This window comes from Magallana gigas, chromosome 2 (assembly GCF_963853765.1).
Source record: "Magallana gigas chromosome 2, xbMagGiga1.1, whole genome shotgun sequence".
Classification (NCBI taxonomy): domain Eukaryota; kingdom Metazoa; phylum Mollusca; class Bivalvia; order Ostreida; family Ostreidae; genus Magallana; species Magallana gigas.
The window spans coordinates 40,276,464-40,296,858 of record NC_088854.1 but is presented as its reverse complement, the minus strand read 5'-3'; the positions used below and the strand labels follow the sequence as shown (position 1 = coordinate 40,296,858).

The 20,395-nt window shown below is 33.0% G+C and overlaps 3 long non-coding RNA genes across 3 annotated transcripts; all 3 read right to left on the bottom strand.

Moving 5' to 3' along the window:
* Positions 1-1,940: 1,940 nt before the first annotated feature.
* On the bottom strand, positions 1,941-4,351 carry LOC117681149 (uncharacterized). The gene is made up of 4 exons (XR_010710314.1): positions 4,236-4,351; positions 4,046-4,116; positions 3,710-3,838; positions 1,941-2,598 (listed from the first exon to the last, which is right to left on the bottom strand). It is a non-coding gene; the product is annotated as an uncharacterized lncRNA (long non-coding RNA).
* Positions 4,352-13,085: 8,734 nt separating this feature from the next.
* Positions 13,086-14,774, bottom strand: LOC136272334 (uncharacterized). Its single transcript, XR_010710311.1, has 3 exons — positions 14,709-14,774; positions 14,493-14,624; positions 13,086-13,775 (listed from the first exon to the last, which is right to left on the bottom strand). It is a non-coding gene; the product is annotated as an uncharacterized lncRNA (long non-coding RNA).
* A 2,610-nt stretch (positions 14,775-17,384) lies between these two features.
* On the bottom strand, positions 17,385-19,056 carry LOC105330133 (uncharacterized). Its single transcript, XR_010711135.1, has 4 exons — positions 18,927-19,056; positions 18,739-18,797; positions 18,523-18,654; positions 17,385-17,812 (listed from the first exon to the last, which is right to left on the bottom strand). It is a non-coding gene; the product is annotated as an uncharacterized lncRNA (long non-coding RNA).
* Between the last annotated feature and the right edge of the window lie 1,339 nt (positions 19,057-20,395).

The window sequence follows — 20,395 nt, the reverse complement described above, 5'->3', positions numbered from 1 at the left end:
TTATTAATAATGATTATTTAACCTATGAAACAATCGAACTTTCATACCATATGCCATTATATCTTTTATGCAAAATTTATTTTAAGATAGACCGTTCGAATGTTATTGTAAATATCTTATAAAAAGGAATTGTCATTTGGAGTTTACTAAAATCCAAAGAATATACTATTATCTCGAACTTTGCCAAGGAATCGTATTTTAATAAAGTAAAAGTGAGTATAAATTATTTCCTGGTTGTATTTTTAATTACAGACACGTTGCAATTAAAATTTTAATAAATTTTGAATAAGTACGTAATAATGATCGTGAGTTTTGTACGGCAAACACTTAAATACTAGTATTCAACATGAAATGTTTTGTCGTTTAAAGGTAACAATATTGAGTCTGATAAGCTGACAGAACAATAACATACAGTACAGTGCATTCATCGCAGATTTTGAGATGTTGTACGTGTATCCTATATGCATGTATTCTGTTCCAAGATGTTTATGTAGCAAATTTTCTGAAATTAATGAAAGAATGTGGGCGCTTAAGATGTAGATTCGGCAGGAATCTGGGCGCACAAGGAGAGTGAAAATTTCATCAATTAAGTTTGAATATTTTTCGAATTATAACCGTTATTTGGTTTCTGTTGGATGTGGAATGAGTGGAAAAATATTTGAAAAGCAAAAGGTTTTATTATAATATGGGTCTAAATATGGCAACACGATGCAATTCATGCAAAATCCTACTTATTTACAACTGTTTTTAAATGATTTTGTTGTCTCTGGGTCTTCTCTCCACCAATTTGAAACGTGTAAAGGTAACATATTTCAACATTAAAAATGTCGCTTTTTAAAAAAAGATGGAGAGATGACCCAGAGATGACTAACTATGTACTTTTTCAAATTATTTTTTGAAGGATAAAAAACAAAGTCCATTGATATGACAGTGTTGTTTCAAACAGTACTTTATAGAGCATATATTGACAAGTCTCCGTGGCGCAGTGGTTTCGTCCTGGATTTAGTGAATACATAAATTCAGTGTTTTGGGTTCAAATCCAACTGGTGGTCTTTTTAAAAAAAAAAATAAACTTTTTTGTTTTAAATGTTTGTTATTATAACATGATGTTGAATTATAATATACCGGAATATTTTAATTTGTTCTCATTAATTTCTAGATCTGCTGTATGAACACTATAAAAAAATTCTTTTCTTATTGTTAGTTTTTTAGGATATACACAATATAACTTCATTAAAATATGTTTACATTAACATTTCCAACTAGTTATCGGTTTACCTCTCATTGCCATTTTTTGAAAGCTTTGTGAGTTTTTTAATAACCGGAATAGCCATGTACTTCGACTCTCAACATAATATATTTTTGTTGAAACCTGTACATAGCCTTTCGAGGTTATAGACATTTAAATCCCAATTGATTCATGTCGAGGATTCCTGCAAACTTACAATCTTGTGCGCTCACTTTCAAATTTATATATACACTGAGGGTTATAACTGGGGGGGGGGGGGGTTCATGAGAATGGTAAATATAAAATTGAAATGCTCCCGTTATCTTGAATTTGATGTTTAAGGCGATGTTAAAGATACAGTCTACGGAGGGTTTTTTTTATATCAAAAACGATATAAAATAACCGTGAACATAACGTTGAAAGATTGTGCAAGATGTTCTGGGATATATTTTCTGTTCATGATAACTAAATATATAAGCGACATACAGTTTTAAGCTCATAAGCTGTGTACATTGAAAATAAAAGACTAAGCAATGACAAATCAAGGACAGAAATGGAGATAGTAGCCCTGATGCCAAAGCTTCTTTTTCTTGGTCTGTCTTTATCAGTGTTTTAAATTGAGCAATTCATGTAGCAGAAGAAGTACACGGATTACATGTTCCTGTAGATTAATGGCAAAACGCATGTAGTAGTACATGTAGATGGGAAGGTGGTAGTGTTAGTGAGAGATACAATTATCTTACTGCTACTACCTTGGAGAGAAATAAGAGAGCGACAAAAATCACCCTCCCACTGGTACACCGCTAGCCTGAATGGGAATGGGGGTGTCGCCTTCTTCATTATTCCCTTTTCAAAGAAATCTCACTTTTTGTTGTCTTTTTCTGACAACCAAGGACTAAAAAGTGCTAACCAACTGAGCACGTGCACGTTTGCAACTTAGATATAAATCCCACCTCTAAGAGGCATATGAAAATGCTCAATAATATATCAAATATTTAATAAACAATGCTTTATAATCAAATAAGTATAATACATCAAAACATGGTCTTATAAACAGCAAATTTGGATTTTCCATATGATATTGTTTTGAAAAACTTCCTTAAATATTTCCAATTTCTGAATATTCCTTTCCGTTGTCATTCTCCGCCTTGATAAGACTACCCTAGACCTGAGTTGAAATCCAATTGCTACCATCAGCAAGACTGAGATAGAAGTTCCCGCAACGGTAATCAGGAGAACTGAAGCGTAATTGAATTGCACTGTTTTCTTTGCGGAATCCAGTACATGCGAACTGTTCGTCGCCGTTTTCTTTTCACCTACACTTTCCTCCACCAGTTTCTTAGGATTATATGTTGGTGATCTTGACGTACCTGGACATATTAATGCCGTCTCTTTATAAGGATAATGATATAGATTGAACATTTATAAAATGATATCATACGTTATTGTTGGCGAATGCCAAATTCCTTACACAAACACACCTGCTTTTTAAAACAATGAGGCTTATCTTTATAAGTCGCATACTTACCCATCACCCTCTAAAATATTATGTAATAAGTTCGAACCCAAGAGATCTTCATTTTATAGACCAGCGCTCTACCAACTGATCTAAAGGGTTAACTTATTGGCTTATGCTGGTAGAAGCATGATAGTACTGGGCCTATATAAACATATTATCTATTTATAATTTCTCCTAGACTCTTCCAACCACTCTACGTCACGTGGGTTATTTTTTTCTGCAATTATGTAAAAGAATAGGAATAATGACTCCAAAAAAGGCTCGACCCAAGGACCCCTCATGTTAAAGACCAACAATTTACTGACATAGCTAACGGGTTAACCCTCCACTAGCTAATGCTACAAGGAGCGTGGCAGATCTCAGCAAGTGTTTTCTCCGTAGACATATCAGAAACATTACTAAAATGATCAAGGAATCACAGTGTTGAAGTCCGTTTAGTAATATACATAACATCTTAAGAAAAATAAATATGTCCTACATGTATTTACACTCGTGCTAATTTGATAGCAAAAAGTCTGGGTTTTTTTGTTTTTTTTTTTCTTTGATGGATTTGTCAATATTTTAGAAATGTGACTTGCAGGGCTCCCGTCAAACTGCTCTTTTTACACTTATGGTAGCGCCCATATCGCTCATGCTCATTTCATTGCCTTGTCGCCTGCGTCATGCATTGTATTTGATATAAAGTTACATTTGACGTTCTTGATTTGATGTAAATAACAAACAGTAGGGTTTCTTCCAAGAACTTTAGCCCCGAAGAACCAATAGATGGAAGGAATTAATAAAGCTAAATACATCACACTGAACAGAAATGAGAATATACGAATTGGTCCTTTAGGAAGCAAATTTTCTAGTCATTTCTTAATGTCGACAATGACATAAATATTAAATTCATGTTAATGCTAACAAATTCAGTAATTGTTGCGTGATCTGGATGCATACGAACGTGAGAAAATTCAACTTACGACCTTCACAGCCGACTTTAATGTCGCACATTTCCTCTGTACAATTGCAGTTTTGTACACATCGATGCCCGTAGCTGGGATACGGGCATTTATGACTGCAGTTTGGTCCATAGTATCCGACAAGGCAAGCTAATTAGATTTAATTAAATCTTATTAATATTTTATTATTTTTTAAAATAACTACATAAAGGGATTGGACAAAAAGGCAACGCCTAGAGTATATTAGTTTTTTCCACATAAATATATAGACTAATATAAATATTTTCTATGAAATACAGGTAATTAACTGCTTCGCAAAATGTGTATCAATATATTCGAAGCGTAAAAGATGCTCACGAATGCAATTCCCTCCTCTTAAATGAAAATCTGCAGGACAACATCCAAATAGAGTTCCAGTTCTTTTCACCCTTTAAAAAATATACCACAAAATTAGGATAAATAATTTTAGATAGATAGATAGATAGATAGATAGATAGATAGATAGATAGATAGATAGATAGATAGATAGATAGATAGATAGTCTTACATCAATGAACAGTCGTCCTTAGCAGAACAATGTTGAAAATTAAAATTCAACAGTAAAGTAATCCAATGAAAGCTTTCCATTGCGAGTTTGAGATACATTTAAACCATACTAAACACATTCACATATTTAAGTAAAAAATACTTATGATTAAAAATAAGGAAACTGTTGACATTTTAAAGATTTGATATCTTTTCGTCAATCATTTATATTACTTTAGTGTATATAACATCTCAATGCTGTATATAATTAGGAAGACGTTAGCCATCAGATAATACTCATGCGCGGATCTAGGGGGGGGGGGGGGGGGTCGGGGGGGTCCCGACCCTCCCCCCCCCCCCCCTGGAAAATGAAAATTTATTAAATTTACATAGTAAAATTATCGCGAAAATATGCGGACCCCCCCTGGCAAACACAATTATCCTTCGGACCCCCCCTGGAAAAATTTTCTGGATCCGCGCATGATACTATTTTAATAATGACATACTTCAATATATTAATGTTGCTGATCTTTAGACTCCCAAATGAACCTTAAAATGCCAACGCGTGACTCTCTGACAGACCCATCTAAGGGCTATGGAACTAAGTGGACTCAATGCCTGTTGGCCTCTTATTTCTTGAAAAAATATATCAAGACAGGTCCGTGTGTTTGGTGCAGTAAATCTGAAGAAGATTGAGACACCAAGTGCTTCTCTCTCAGTAGGCACCTGGTGCAGATCCACAATGAATTGCAAAATCCAGGTCGCTCATTACCCTGATAACCTAATGATTTAAAGTGATTGAAACATTACCTGATTATAAGCAAGAGGCCAGCAGGCCTTAACGGCCAGCTGAGTTCCATAGCCCATACACAAACTTGTCAAGGAGTCTCATATATGCATTTAATAAAGTTTCATTCAGGAGTAGAATGTAGATCCGCCTCCTTAACACTGAATTTCAATCTTTCAAAAAGAACTAAGAAACCTATTATCTTAGCAAAAAAAACCTGAAAGATAATAGAGTGCATGAGCTGATATTCGAAAGGAACAAGACTCTCATAGAAAATAATTTTCCCATATTTGTAAACTTTCAAGATAGGTTTTTTTTTATATGTTTTCATAGATAAAATAAATAAATTTAAGGTGGCTAGCATACATGTTTTATTAAAAACCAACTTTAATCCCCAATCCAAAGGAGGAGACAAAAATTCTACCTGTTGTCATTTATAAAAAATAAACCACCTTTAAAAATTATAATGTGTTATCAGTTCTGTTCTAGCTTTTGAACTTTCAACCTCCATTAACATTTCATCACCATCTGGCATATTTAGCAAAATCATTGTATGGCTTCCTGGTTTACAAAATTATAATTTCAATTTGCCTTACAGATAAGATGACGGTCAAGCATTATCTGCAGTAACACTGCACATCCGTTTTGGCCCGCCTTAGAGTCAAAACCCATACACCAGGGGACATGAAATTAATAATTTTAGTAGAAGCCTTGCTGGTTAACATAATTACGAAGTCAGTTTTTCTTAGAGATCTGTTGGAGTAGAGAGGAAGATTTTTAAACCTTGTATTTATTAACAGTGTATGACTATATTGCCCCCCCCCCCCCCCTACGGGCTAAACCAGGAGTCATGCATGTCACCATTAAGGTAGATGAGTTTGTGGACATCATAATTATGCATTCAGTTTTTTCATGCGTGAGAGTAAAGAAGATTATTATGTTAAATACAGTTTCACTATGTGGCTATATTTGGCCCACCCTAGGGCCAAAACCTCTGTCTCAGAGATCATCAATTTCACAATATAGGTAGGAGACTTCATGGACATCATTACCATTAATTTAGTTTTTAACAAATATATACTTGTATGACAATAGAGAAAGAGATTTTCTAAGATTTAAAAGATTTTTACTATATGGTAAAATTGGCCCCAACCTAGAGTCTGAACCATGAATCCAGGGGCCATGAATTTCACGACTTTGATAGAAAGCATCTAGGAAATATTAACAATGCATTCAGTTTTTCCTCGCATGTGTGGGAGTAGAAAAGAAGATTTTTGAAAATTTGGGGTTTTTTTTTGCATATTTTGATCCACCTGTGGCGCTCCGGGGTGGTAAAGCAATGAAATGTACTCTTTGTTTTTCTCGTACTATAGAGATGCTGCACATCAAAATTGGTAACAATTAATCGTTGTTTTCAAGAAGTAAAAAATGTTAAACTGTTTACGCACAACGCGCGACGCAAACCCCACGACGCACGACGTCTTACGCAGACCAATTGCATAAAGTTACCTAAGTAGTTCGTATGTTATATACATGTATAAAATGCATCTATTATAATAATAGAGACGTTTTATACATGTATATAACAAATTATTTCCTTTCGTATAAAAAACAATACTGTTGATTCTTAAATTTACGCTAGGATTTAATATCCGTGTTAAATCGCGAGAAGCACACCTCGAACATTTTGAAATCTCGCTTTGATAGTATAAGAAACTATTAAACAAGGTTTGGGGTTTGCTTTTTGATTTTAATTATACTTTTGCGATTTGGAGCAAAGCAATTGAATCGCAGAATTAAGTATTCGCGTAGAATAAGGAATCTACAGTATCTTTTGATCACAAGATCGTCTGCTCAAACCGAGATTTTAATGTTAAAAACCAATTAACTTACAACGAACGTCTGAAAAGATTCTTAAATTGTTTTGAATACTACCTAAAACAAAAAACGCAAGTGTCTTGTTAAGAAAAGTATGTAATTCTCCATAAATGGTAAATGATGATTGATTTCCCGAAAAAAAATGCAAAGAGAAACAACTTGGATATAAACTATGTAAAGTCAATACGATTTCCCTTTAAGTAGGATAAAAGTTGATGATAAAGTTTTAAAATAAAGTTGTTTTAACGAGGCCGGCTCTAATTTGTTCTGCCCTAGATTTTTGGATGAAATTTTTTACATGAATTTCTACTGATATAATTATTATTTTGAGATTAAAAAATAAGACATTTACCACACCGTTTGTTTAGGGGGTCATCTCAAAGTTTGTAAATCTTTAACATAAGCCCCTATGGGATTTTGCATGAAATGTATCAATTTTGCACATTTTTTACATTTGTTTAAAACTTCTACCCTCGGGATTTCTTTTTCTGTTCTACATATGAAAGTTATTGCTAAAAGGCATCAAATGGTCAAATAAAAAAAGCCTTTACCTCCTGGTTTGTTCCAGGGGTCTTATCAAAGTTGATTTTTGTATGCCCAATTTCCCAGATTCGTCAGATAATGGCTATTTTTTATTTGACAAAGGCGGAAAAGGTGATCTATATAGTATTTTTAAATCATTGAGACATATTTAAACAATAAAAAGATATATAACATCACATATTAAGGGTCATTAATATTAAATACATGGTTACTGTCTTGAAATATATGAATTAATTAAGCTATATTTACGCTGGTTAAGAAAACGTGACAGAGGGCTAGGCTTGCTGAATCCTCTTCACGTTTTCGACCCGAGCCCAAATATACTTATACTTCGAGACATTTATGTTTATTCCACAATATAAAATTAATTTTACGCATCAAACGAGCTATTTTCAACAAACTTCGCTGAATATCTGCAGTTGAATCTATCACGCCATGGCGTCAACCAAGCAAAAAGATGACGTCACAATCCAAATGAAACGCTGCGCGAAAGCGTGCGTACTCGTTCTGTACTTGGCCTCGTTAAATACACAAATATATTCTTTAAATTATGTTTGCGGTATTGAGTATGGAAATTCATTTTAAATAATTATACGTACAGGAAATACTCAATAAAATTGGTTATAACTTCGAAAAATAATTATTTAATAAATAAAAACAAACAAACAATCTAACAAAATAAACGAAAAGTCTCTTACCTTTAAATCGACACATACTCGAAAAAATGACCCGATATTTATTTAAAAAAACCCACTATAGTCTTGATTATAACGCAACATTCAAAAACAAGAATCATTACAGTGATCCAATGCATTTGCTTTTTTGAATGATAGAATCAAACACTGAACCCGAGTCCTTTTTAATATTAAAAAGACAACAGCCAACAATATATATTGATATATAAATAATTACGGTAGATGCTAACGTTTTACCTTTAACTGATTTTTTCCAAAACTTATATATTCTGTAATTAACTGGATGACTGTGTTCTAACAAAAAAACTATTTTCTAAATGGAAACAAAAGTTCTTTTGGATTGGTATTATCTCGAGCGATTTGTGATTAAATTAACAATTCATTTCTTATTTAGCTTTTGTTTTCTTCATCAAAATATGAAATCCTTACCTGTTGATTGCTTCTGAGCCGTATCGTGTAGATTGACAGTTGAAATTTCTTCAAACGATTTGGTGCTCTCCAAGTAATTGAAAGGTTCTTTTAACAAAGACAAACTTGTAAAAACATACAATTAATTCATGATTTATTGTAAATGGAATTTGTGGTTTCTCATCTTTTTCATTTTTATTTTTTGTTTTATTTCTTTATCTATTTTTTGTTTTAAAAAGCTTGATTTTCTTAGAAATCTAAACACTTGTTTTTAAATGTGACCAACAGTTTCTCTTGTCGACTATATATTGGAAGTACTTATATTTTTATACAATAGAATTATCATAATTCAAATACATAAATTAAATGCAATAACAAAACAATTTTGTGATTGGTTGTAAGGTTTAGAAATGTCGGATAATTTGCTTAGTATATATCTTCATCCTTAAGTTTCCTTATTGCGACTGCCAGTACTGAAAATTCTATCTAATCTGACCGTAGGTGTTTGACATGAGAATATCTTGTATTTCATTAATTTAGTGACGATTACGACTGAATTATACATGTAACCAAAGATTGACATTTGTCCCAACCCTAGATAATTTATTACATTTTACGACAAACATGACCATATAATGATAATGCAGTCCCAGCGAATGGCGTGGAGAATTCAAATATGTTCAATACGACATTATGTACATTACCACGGGTGGATATTTTTACCCTCCCCCCCCCCCCCCCTCCAAAAAACCAATGCGTTATGTAATCAAACAAACATGAGAAGGAGAAAGATATTGTATACGAACTGTTTATAGTTTTGAAAAACTAAAATATTTTTACAACAAGTACGGAAGACGTGTTAAAAAATTCTGGATAAAATCTTGTTGCTTCCAACGAGGCAGTCTGTGCGTTGTTCCCAGCTATTTAATAAAAATTTCAATAATTGTAATAAACATCACAATTAATGATGAATAAAGAAAAATTTAATAGAAGCACATATCCATATTCCTTATGCATCTACATTGTGTACGTCCGGTTTTCTGCGTCACAATTTTCTTTTGGACTCTAGAATTGACCCTCTATACAATATAGACCAAAAATAAGGATAGGGGCAGATAGAACTGCAATAAAACAGTAGTATCCACTCCGACATGCTGCAAATAAATCGCTATCATTAGACAACTTACTAATTACATTTTTTTCTACCATCTACAGGTACCTCTTAAATCAAAAAGAATGCTTAAGATTGATGAAATCTTGAGAGTAAATCCTATTCTTAACTGCACAGATACTGATCATACATGTATAAATGTCGTGTCACGAGGTACGTCGTTTAAAAGTTTTAGTCTTTACTAAAAGGACATTTCATTAAAACTCAAAAAAAGTTTTCCTCAAGACATAAGACATTGTTAATCTTAATTAAGTGTTTTAGCATTATTTTCATACTTACATATTACTTAAATACAAATGAACTAATTCATACACTGAAAACTCGCAGCAAGTACATGTAAAATGGTACTCTTGTTTGTTTGTACATGATAAATAATCTGACCTCTTCGACATCCGGCTGTATGGTTACATTCTTCTTTTGGACACTGACATTTTCCTTCCAAACACCGCCGACCAAAACTTGGATAGGGACACGTAAAAGCGCAGTTTGGTCCGTAATATCCTCTCAAGCATGCTATAAATGAAATGATTTTATATATATATATATATATATATATATATATATATATATATATATATATATATATATATATATATATATATATATACTATCAGAATTTCTGAGTTTAATGTCAACATATAAATTAAACATTATATTTGAAATATACCCACGAGTACATCGCCCATCTTTGATATAGAAATCTGGACAGCATTCATTTAAGTCGCGCGGTCTAAAATATAAATTAGATCACAGGTGACTCACACAAGTGGTATTTTTTAACGAATGGTACGATTTAACGCAAATCTTACGTTGAACAGTCTTCTTCTGTCGAAAAACATGGAAAAATCAGATAAAATGTAAACCAAACGATTTGTCTCATCATTGGCCTAAGCATATGTTGACCTGACGCGAATTCCAATCTGATAGATTAAAAAAATAACATATTTGAATTGAGGAAAAGCGCAACATTAAGTGTTGCCCTGTTCAAATTTTATTTAAAATGGCAAATCATATTCAGTATTTTATTCATGCTCATGTGATTAAACTTGTCCAGTTTATACATTAGAATTTATAAAATGCAAGGTTGACTCAAAGGCATTCCATTTCAAGTAGGGTAAACTGAACGGAGGTCGAACACCTTAATAGATTTTTCAATAACCCCGTTTGTTATATAATCTATATGGTGTATTAATAATCCCGAGATGTGTCGGAAAGTATTAATGAAGTAGTTTAAAATTTGTTAAACGCTGTCAAACGCTTTAAACCCTTCATTTAAGGTAAACTGTCGAGGAGACAAAATAGAGTCGTACGATCCGACTGCAAGTCAAACGGCTTGATATTAACATTTTTTTGGTAAAAATCAACGGGAATATCATACACTAAAACTATGCATACATCCAGGTAATTCATAAAGAACTTTGACAAGTAGTTTATATGAGTTATTGCACTTGATTATATATATTAATCGTTCATTTTTTCTAAGGTCTTAGTTTTTACACAATTTTAGTTCATTGCAAAATGTATTTGACCGGTATAACCATGGATTATATTATATTTACGATATCGATTATGTTGTTCCTTTTATTGTATTTGTGGAGGTTTTATTTATTTTAAATTCGATTTCAATTTAAAGACAAAGGAGAATTATGTCGTTTGAGCGATTTATATTTCAACTTCTAATATTCAACAAACATGCATTTAAATTCAACCGACTTTTATTTCAATTTGATTTGTATCGATCATTGTACATGTAGAACCTTTTTTCCGCGATAATTTTTCGCTCATCTTTATCTCTTTTTCAGCTGCTTTTATTTGCATCAGATTTTCTCTCTGTAACTTTTTTTCTTCTTTTATTCTCTTTGTCCCCCCTCCCCCTTTCTACTTCATTTCATTGAAAGCCTCATCGGATGTTAAAACAAAATAACGACAATTTGTTTTCTTTTCTTTGAATCCTTGCGGATGGTTACTTTCAGGATCGTTAAAATATCGGACAAATCTGACTGTTCTTGGAATTCTGAACGAATGCTCCTGCCAAGGTCTTTCATATGTTCGCTCCTGCCAAGGTCTTCCATTTGTTTGCTCTGGACGTACTACCAACGGTAAATCTGTCATTGACCCCTGTATGGGAACGTTCAGCAGGATATTACTGATCGTGTCAATGCGTGTTGTAAGATGTCATCCATACTAGGGTCAAGCGTAGGAACTAACCGTCAAATCGGTGATAGTGAAACGCCTATAGTCTCTGTTGGACCGGTTCCATCGACAGCAGGAGTTGTACCTCTTACAGCCGTTGTATCGACAGAGTCATGCGTCTTTGTGTCATGTTCTTCTACGTATAAACAAGATGGAATGTAGGCCTCTTCTGGAATTGCTTGTGGGTCTAAAGGAAAAATGCTCGTAGCTTTGAATCCGGACACTACGTTGGATTTTTTTCAAGGACGCGCACCATGCCTTCTCGAATATTTTCAGAAACTGGGCATGTCCCACAGTAACACCAGTGCTGTTTATAAAGGTATAAAACCTCTTTATTCCAGCCTGATATTTAGCAATTTATTATTAGGTTTGTTTTTTACATGGTCATTCAATTCAACGATGCAACGATTGTAATGCAATCTACTCATGATCGCAAGCTGAATCAAATAACAACACTATACTATTGCCTTGCGTTACTAAAATTGTACATGAGGTTCTGTTGCCATCAGCAGAGTCGATTCGCTACAGTACTCAATTGTATACGGGTGTAGTGTCATACATATGTAATACACTGTCTATGACATGGAAAATAAGTTTATAATCTTTGCATGCCCCGTTTATTTTCTTTGAACGATTATATTAACCAACCAAAATCAGATCTGTTAATTAAAACGTAATATGTACATGTAATCTTAGTCAGAACTTCGGTATCTTTTTTAAAAATTAGTCCAATCCATGAACTCAAGCTCCTTTCCCTTGCTGATCATTTCAGTTGTGCTTGCGTCAAATACTTCAAATTCATCTTTTTAGTGTGGTATCCCACTTAAGTTGTCTCTGTTTTAAGTTTTATTTTTGCATAAAGTTTTGGTTTCTTGAGTACGATTTTAATAATTTCAGGGATTTTATCCAATAAAGTTGTCGCAGCCAATGCTCTCACAATATTAGTGAGTTGATATTCAGCTTACCAGTGGTGATCACAAAGATTTTTTTTAAGTATATATGGATGCTTAAATGGGCATGGTCGACTCTTTCCTGTTCTAGTTTTCGCCTTGTACAAGTGCGAAATAAGACTATTGGCTGGTTAGGCTATTACCACAAATAAATCTTTAAACGAATATGGGTTGCTATTGTTTTCTTTATCATCTTTGATGTTTGATTATATAAATAATTATTACGTAAATTTAGGTTACTATTTTAGAAATCGTATATCAAGCATGTACCCAATCATGACAGCGCACAAACACTTAATATCAAAGATCAAAGCATGATCGTGAATTGCAAACACTGCTTACACCATACGTTCAATACTTATTTGATGAGTACAATTACTTATATATAATTAATTTAAAATATGCAAAACTAATATACAATTAAGTTTTGGCTTGCTCTAGACAAACAGGAAGTTTTTGTTTTTATCAAACATGACATTTAAAATATAAATAATATACATGCACATGTAGTATTAAATACATTGCACTAATGACTTTTTCTATGATATATGTAAGATATCAATCACTTTGTTATGCTTTTTCGCAAGTGCTGATGTTTTGGATATTCCTATATCCTATGTGTGCATACATGTAACTCAGGTGTATGGTGAGAGTTCTGCCTCCTCTTGATCAGTAGTCTTGACTTGTTCAGCAAGCACAGGTCTTGACTGAAATCCAATTGAAAACAACAAAAAACAACAGATGGCCGTGCCAACAAAAGTAATTAAAACTGTTGACAAGAAATTACCTGCAAATAGTCTACGATTTGTTTTTCCTCTTCCATTCATCTCAATCATGTTTTGGTTTAACCCCTCATGAAGATTACTTTTTGTAGACATAAACAATTGTTCTTCAGTACGATCAACAGTTGATCTTGTGGACGTAAGAATAGTATTACCTAATACAAAAGAATAATCAAATTTTAATTATCCTATGAAATGAAATATGTTACTCGTTTTGAAACTAGATACAGATGTTGGAATTTGTAAAATTTTGCTAACAAGCCTTTAATCAACAATTGTTCTAATATAATATATATATTGTCATCCTTTACTTGAAATGGACATTGTCTCAAATCACGGCCAAAACATAATGTCCATGGTCGTTATACAAAATTTGTCTCAAATTTCAATAAAATATTCACAGAGGCAATTAAAACATAGTTGAGGATATACCTTTGAAGACACCTTGAGTTTTATTCTTTTATTAAAATTTACATAAAGCATGCTGTTTATTGCTGATGATCTAGTCGACGCAAACGGCGTGAAGAATGCAAGTAGGTGACATGCAGATATGACACAAGTTTACATGCGTGAATAATAATTATAAAATGCTGTAGTGATCAAACAACCAAGGGAAGGAGAGAGCTATGATGCGGACTGTTAACCAAGTCAGTGAGTTGTATTTTTAACCATTTGCGCGGAACTGTCTGGATACATTCTGGATAAATCAAATTAATTTTTGTTAAAAATCGAATGTTAGCGAAATTATGGCCCTTGTGTTGTGCACTGCCTTATTGTTATTGGTTTTAGCGAAAAAAATAATTATTGTTATAAATACCGCAATCAAAGATGGAAAAGAATTAAATTATTTAATAAGAGTAAATATTTCTTACTTCGTCTACATCCAGTTCTTGCGTCACAGTTTTCTTTTGGACACTGACATGGCCCATCCAAACAACGTCGACCAAACTTAGGATATGGGCACATTTGAATGCAATTAGGTCCGTAATATCCATCCAGACATGCTTCAAACGAAAAGTCAGGATTAAACTACTTTTATATTATATGACATTGTGTTAAGCCATTATTAAATTCAAATTTATACCCACGGGTGCATTTCCCCATTTTCAAATAGTAATCAGCACCGCATGAAGTTGAAATTTTCAATCTAATATATAAAAAAAAGAATGTTTATAGTTTAAAGGGTAAAACTGATATATACTAGTCTACAAATGTATGGTATTTTCTAAAAAAAAAAAAAATCAAATATCTATTATATTGAAAAATCGATCTTACGTCTTCTTTATAAAGTCATCCTCTGTAAAATATGTTCCAAAACTGTGTAAAAATAAAACATAAGGTAATACTTTAATCATCGTATGTTTGCATGTACGTTTTATGCAATTACTAAAGTTGTATTTAGCTTAAATGAAATATAGGATATAAAATAAGTATTTCATCAATTGATAATTGCAATAAGGAAAATGTTAATTATGCTGAGCTTGAGGCCAATAAATGCGTTGATAGACGCCTATAGTCTCTGTTGGACCGGTTCCATTGACAGCAGGAGTTGTACCTCTTACAGCCGTTGTATCGACAGAGTCATGCGTCTTTGTGTCATGTTCTTCTACGTATAAACAAGATGGAATGTAGGCCTCTTCTGGAATTGCTTGTGGGTCTAAAGGAAATATGCCCGTAGCTTTGAATCCGGACACTACGTTGGATTTTTTCAAGGACGCGCATCATGCCTTCTCGAATATTTTCAGAAACTGGGCATGTCCCACAGTAACACTAGTGCTGTTAATAAAGGTATAAAACCTCTTTATTCCAGCCTTATATTTAGCAGTTTATTATTAGGTTTGTTATTTACATGGTCATTCAATTCAATTTTAAACGTTTTCTCACTTTTTTCTGAAGAGGTTTGAGTAAACCTTGATGCTACTATAACTTGCTTCCGCTCAAAGTCAAGTAAGCGATGTCAATTTAAAGGGCAACTACAATGAACTCTAATTTAAAATTAATTCAAAAGGCAATTACTCCGTAAAAGAACGTACTGAACTAGGTTTCTGTACTACATGTAAATATGTTGCACTTTTTCAGTAGAATGCACGTCAAAAAGATAATTGTTTCTAGACTTCTCTCTCTCTCTCTCTCTCTCTCTCTCTCTCTGTCTCTCTCTCTCTCTATATATATATATAATTTTATTCAGCCTAGATACATGTATCAATAATTTTCATGTTATTGTTGTAAAAGGAAATATATAATAAGATGCAAAGTGTCCAGTTAGTAAATCAACATTACCCACCAGACTGAGTTGTATCAGTTTGTAATCAGGGTAGCAATACAACTATTGATTTTGCGCACCTGATCAGCTGACTCGTACCCGATGTAATTGCCTATCGATGATAACTAAGTTTATCAAAATCAAAGATATTCATCCATTTGCAGCGTTTAATGCAATACAAATCTTGATTTAATATTGCATATGCTGTCACTCCTACGTGTGTGCTGTACCCCTATGTGACTCTTGTTTAAAATCGGGTTAGTGCAAGACTCCATCAGTGTTCAAATAAAATTGAATAAATGAATGTAAAAAAGAGAAGACCTGACTTTTACAGTACCAAAGGCATTCCATCCTACACAGCAATTATCTCTCATTGAGTTCGACTTTCTTTACTCCTTATCAACGGTGTTAAATGTTTAAAAATTTCTCGTAATTATGATTGGGTTAATCCTACGCCGAAAAGGACCCAGATGTAGCCAAATGAACTTAAAGATGAAGAAATTTATTTTAATTACTAATTAGGTTCGTCCTTTAAAGAAAATTTTTCACCGAATTTTCTCCAGAACTGTTTATCACTTAAGTAACCATTGTTTTAAAATCCAGGTAGAGGGGAGGGGTCGCTCATAAATGGTAAACCGAATCTTGAAAAGAAGCAGAACTTTTTTAAAAATATTCACTATAACAACCAGTCCTATTTTTAAAAATTTCAATTATTATGATAAACTATAAACGTTCAATCTCCAATTCAACGATGCAACGATTGTAATGCAATCTACTCATAATTTGAAAATTAGTTCAATCCATGAAGTCAAACTCCTTCCCTTGCTGATCACATCAGCTGTGATTGCGTCAAATACTTCAAATTCATCTTTTTTAGTGTGATATCCCACTTAGGTTATCTCTGTTTTAAGTTTTATTTTTGCATAAAATTTTGGTTTCTTGGTTACGATTTTGATAATGTCAGGGATTTTATCCAATAAAGTTGTCGCAGCCGTTGCTCTCACAATATATGTGAGGTGAGATTCAGCTTACCAGCGGGGATCACAAAGATTTGTTTCTATTATATCTGGATGCTTATATGGGCATGGTCGACTCTTTGTGGGAATTATGGTTCTAGTTTTCGCCTTGGACGGCTAAATAAGACCATTGGCTGGTTAGGCTATTACCACAAATAAATCTTTAGACGAATATAGGTTGCTATTGTTTTCTTTATCATCTTTGAATCTTTGATGTTTGATTATATAAATAATTATTACATAAAGTTAGGTTACTATTTTAGAAATCATATATCAAGCATGTACCCAATCATGACAGCGCACAAACACTTAATATCAAAGATTACACCATACGTTCAATACTTAATTGATAAGTACAGGTACTTATATATAATTAATTTAAAATATACAATATTAATATACAATTATCCATATTTGATTATTTTTGACTTGCTCTAGACAAACAGGAAGATTTTTTTTATCAAACATGACATTTAAAATATAAATGATATACATGTAGTACATGTATTAAATATATTGCACTCATGACTTTTTCTTTGATATATGTAAGATATCAATCACTTTGTTATGCTTTTTCGCAAGTGCTGAGGTTTTGGATATTCCTATATCCTATGTGTGCATACATGTAACTCAGGTGTATGGTAAGAGTTCTGACTCCTCTTGATCAGTAGTCTTGACTTGATCTGAGATCCAATTGAAAACAACAAGAAACAAGAGATGGCCGTGCCAACAAAAGTAATAAAAACTGTTGACAAGAAATTACCTGCAAATAGTCTACGATTTGATTTTCCTCTTCCATTCATCTCAATCATGTTTTGGTTTAACCCCTCATGAAGATTACTTTTTGTAGACATAAACAATTGTTCTTCAGTACGATCAACAGTTGATCTTGTGGACGTAAGAATAGTATTACCTAATACAAAAGAATAATCAAATTTTAATTATCCTATGAAATGAAATATGTGACTAGTTTTGAAACTAGCTACAGATGTTGGAATTTGTAAAAGTTTGCTTACAAGCCTTTAATCAACGATTGGTCTAGTATCAAATATATATTGTGATCCTTTACTTGAAATGGACATTGTCTCAAACCACGGCCAATACATAATGTCCATGGTCGTTATACAAAAATTGTCTCAAATTTCAATAAAATGTTCACACAGGCAAATAAAACATAGTTTAGGATAAACCTTTGAAGATACCTTGAGTTTGATTCTTTTATTAAAATTTACTTAAAGCATGCTGTTTATTGCTGATGATCTAGTCCACGCAAACGGCGTGAAGAATACAAATAGGTGACATGCAGATATGACACAAGATTGCATGCGTGAATAATAATTATAAAATGCTGTAGTGATCAAACAACCAAGGGAAGGAGAGAGCTATGATGCGGACTGTTACATGTAACCAAGTCAGTGAACTGCAGTCTTAACCATCTGCGCGGAACTGTCTGGATAAATCAAATTTATATTTGTTAAAAATCGAATGTTAGCGAAATTATGGCCCTTGTATTGTGCACTGCCTTATCGGTATGGTTTTTAGCCAAAAAAAACTATTGTTATAAATACCGCAATCAAAGATGGAAAAGAATTAAGTCATTTAATAAGAGCAAATATTTCTTACTTCGTCTACATCCGGTTCTTGCGTCACAGTTTTCTTTTGGACACTGACATGGCCCGTCCAAACAACGTCGACCAAACTTAGGATATGGGCACATTTGAATACATTTAGGTCCGTAATATCCATTCAGACATGCTTCAAATGAAAAGTCAGGATTAAACTACTTTTACATTATATGACATTGTGTTAAGCCATTATTAAATCTAAAATTATACCCACGGGTGCATTTCCCCATTTTCAAATAGTAATCAGCACCGCATGAAGTTGAAATTTTCAATCTAATATATATAAAAAAGAATGTTAATAGTTTAAAGAGTAAAACTGATATATACTAGTATACACATGTATGGTATTTTCTAAAAAATAAAAATAATCAAATGTCTAATGTATTGAAAAATCGATCTTACGTCTTATTTATATAGTCATCCTCTGTAAAATATGTGCCAAAACTGTGTAAAAATATAACACAAGTTAATCCTTTAATCATCGTATACATGCATGTACGTTTTATGCAATTACTATAGGTGTGTTTAGCTTTAATGAAATATAGGATATAAAATAAGTATTTCATAAAGTGATAATTGCAACAAGGAAAATGTTAATTATGATGAGAGAGCTCGAGGCCAATAAATGCGTTGATAAACCATATAAGAGTATATAGACCGAGGACGAAGATCAAGGCACCGTAAATACTCTCTTACAATGTATCACGCCTGCAAAACATACACTGACCAATATGAAAGAGCAAGCACAGGTTGATGGAGGTATATGACCAGAATTTAAAAAAAAAAAAAAGAAAGAGACAAAGTCTTGCCCAAACCATACTTTTTTCTACCACCCTTTCTTTCCAATCGCAAAAGATTTTCAATTTGTCTTAATCGGCGGAGATTACGAATAAAAGTATACCCTTCCCTGAATTGGATGGCATAAACTTTCCCCCTCCCGTTGATATTCATGTATAAATTCTTTTCATATGATTATGAATAGGAAAACAATTGTGGGAATATAGGATATACTCTTTTTTGGTCAATCATGACGCAATTTTTACAACTAAAATGTGTTCCAAACACTTTTTCATGTTGGGGCTACACCGCTGCAAATAGTATTCTAGAGAAAGAATCGAGTCTGTGAGATTTATGTTTGGAATGTATATACATTTATCACTAGTGCTCTTTGTTTTGCATATAAAACATTTTGTTCCATGTTCTTCTTTAAACCTACATCCAAACCAACCCAAGCTTGTGTGTGCATTTAAAGACAACGCTGCATGGTGCACCGCCTTACTATCGTCTCCATGCTTTATACAGAGATGGATGGCAAGATCATATAATATTAAATAGTTTAACGAGAAATAGACGCTTCTGATTGGTCGAAAATGTCGTTGATACCTGCATCAATAGTCTACCTTTTAATTCTGTTCGGATTTAGAATTATTTATAGAAAAGGATTTCGAAAATTAATTATATGAATGTCAATAATGTAGAGTTATGACTCTTCGATTGCAAACACTGTACATCTATGTGATCACGGTAATTCGGCTGTTCAGAATTCTAAACGATGAGTTTTAAATTAACAGTCGTAAATATCGGTCATCAGAATAAACATCGTACAGCTTTAGTGCATCCACTCCTCTGGCGTATCGTGATAATAGTTACTATGTAGCAAGATTCGTTAAAACTGGTTATAAAGTGAGTTATATCGGTGAATTATGCAACCTGGAATAACCATGATGCAAGGAGACGCGATCATGGGTTTAGTAGATCCGGCTAAAACATTCTCAGAGAAATTTTTCAACGAATCAAAAACTCCCAAGCGTATCGCGTAAAACAAGTAAAACCTAGAGATAGATGTTTGTGAAACACTTATCCCCCCCCCC